A 2,707-nucleotide genomic window follows, 5' to 3' on the forward strand; every position below is an offset into this window, starting at 1 on the left:
TTGAACCATAAAACTCTATTAAAAATATATATATATGTTTTATGTCACAACATTAATGGTCCGCATAGTGCACTGTTGATACAGTAGAGAATTTTCCAAGATACATATCATAGAAATTATCGGTTACATACGGAAAAAGAGTCAAGTTAGTATTGTCAGGAGACATTTATTTGTCCCACTACATCAAACTGTAGGTAGAAATCCCCTAAAAATACCAGGGTTAGTTTCTTGCCATTTTACTCTGAATAACAAAAATATATTGTACTTTCTGCAGGGTATATAACTATTCAAAATATTTTGAAAAATATTATGATTAGCAAGTACATAGAATTTATAACAAGAAAATGGTTCAGCTGAAAGTATTTGGAATAATTTTTAATATATTTTATGATTTTAATTTTTCTGGTTCCATTAGAAAAATATTGCCGTTTATTTTACTAATTTACTACCAAGGGTCTAAGGTATCTATATTGCTATAATAAAAACAATATTGCACGGCTAATTTTCTCTTCATATTAGTAGGAAAAAATAACAATTTGAAAAGAATAACAGTAGAACTTTGGCAACAGAATCAAACCAACATCATCTCAAGGAGAAAATCTTCTTTCTTTTCCTAAAATATATCACAGCTGTCTAATTCTGCCTTTAGCAAAAATGAAGTTCTACACTCTTCAGCTGGGAGGGAACTGGAAGTTAGAGAAAATTAATTTTAAATTAATTAATACTTTTATAAAACTAAAACAACATTTAAATACAAAAAGAACTTACATGTGATTTTTATATATTTATTGTTTTCAATTTATAAGCCGTTATTACTCCTCTTAGATGCCAAAGAAATGCCAGAAGAAGTATATTTCCTCTGATTACAAAAACACCCCAAATTATAAAAGTACTGTTATATAACTTCACTACTTTCTAGACAGTGATAAATAACATGGATTATATCCCCCTAGATATACTCACAGCCTATATTCTGTTTGGTTATTTCTTAGTAATGGAATACTGGTAGTTAAATTTTCTTTAAACTGACCTTTTCAAAATATCATGCATTGGAGCATCCTGCATGCAATTGGATCACAAAAGAAATAAGCTAAAAACTCTCCTCACTGCTATGTCGTTGGCTGTCCTACGCCATGTATGCTACAGATAGCACCAAATCCCCTGGGTTTGTTTGTTTTTTACCTCACTTTTTCCCCCCTGTTTGCAGGATGCCAGGAAAGACATGGTCTGAAATCCCTTTTGTGGGAATTACTGTGATTTCATCAGTCTGGAGCCTTGGAGATCTGCCCTCTAACTTGGGACATCCACAAAGATTCTCTGAGGATGTTTCTTTGGTGAGAATTAAAGTACTCTCCCCTTGGGACTAGAAGAAGAACAAAGTGTGGGAAGCAGCAGAAATGTCTACACAGGGACAAAAAGAATAGCCTTAGAAATGGCTGCATTAGCTACCACTGCCCATGGTATTCCCATTTCATTTATGATCGCAGAATTGCATCCCTCAGTATTTCAGCCACTACAAGCATGGTCAGAATATCATATTCTCCAGCATACAAAGTACACACTATATCAGCATTTAAAAGCCTTCCTTTATAATAATAGAGAGACAAAACAAGCAAAACAAAAAACAACACAGGCATAAAATCTCTTTACAGCAAATAACTCAAAAGACATTTAGAAGTGTGTTTGCAAAACAAGGTAGCAGATACTGAGATTGAGTCATTTCAGGAGCGTAGTGAATATGTGCAGAGGGCATGAAAGGCTGACAAACCTTGGGGGAAAAGAAGAAGAGAATGACAATCTAGGTGACTGAATAAAGTAACTCTAGATGACTTCCACAAATGTGTGGTGAAAAGAGAAATTTGAATATAAGTTTAAGCTTGTTCACATTAGTGAAGGAAAATAATGTTTTGTTCAACACATTGTTTGTGAAAATTAGCCTATGTGTAAAAGAAAATTTTAAAAAACCTCAATCCTTGTACGTAAATGCCAAGTGGATCAAACATTTACACAAAAAAGAAAGGAATTGTAAAACAGTGATAATCATTAAGAAAGGGAAGGGACCAGGAGATAACCTGAAAATTTGTGGAGGCAGTTTGTTTGAGGGAACATGGGATGTTGGTGGCACGTATTGACATGAGCATGAAGAACGCTATTATCTGGGGGTGTCAAATCCCCACACAAGGCATTAATAGTGGTCCCACTGAGAATCATTGTCTTAAAGGCAATAGAAAATAATTTTTAAAATAAATTGTTATAAAATTTTATTTTATTGAAGTCACATTGGTTTACATCATGATGTAAGTCTCAGGTGTACATCAATATTTACCCAAAGAACATGAAAACACAAATTTGAAAATATGTATGAGCTGCTATGTTCATTGCAGCATTATTCACAATAGCCAAGACTTGGAAGTAACCTAAAATAAACTTTTTGAGCTATAATTGACATATAAAATACACCCATTAAAAACATAGAGTTCAGTTGAATAATTTTTTAAGGAAAAAATTTATTCAACTAAAAAAATTTGCATTAATAAGAAATATGAATAGAATTGATGAAAAAATATAGAGTTCAATGAGTTTTGACAAATGCATACACACAGGTAACTACAACCACAATCAAGAAATAAAGCACTCTGGATCTACTCCAGAAAGTTTCCTCATGCCCCATGCACTCAAGTCGTTTCTTACCTTAGACCCAAGCAAC

This window comes from Equus asinus, chromosome 1 (assembly GCF_041296235.1).
Source record: "Equus asinus isolate D_3611 breed Donkey chromosome 1, EquAss-T2T_v2, whole genome shotgun sequence".
Lineage (NCBI taxonomy): Eukaryota > Metazoa > Chordata > Mammalia > Perissodactyla > Equidae > Equus > Equus asinus.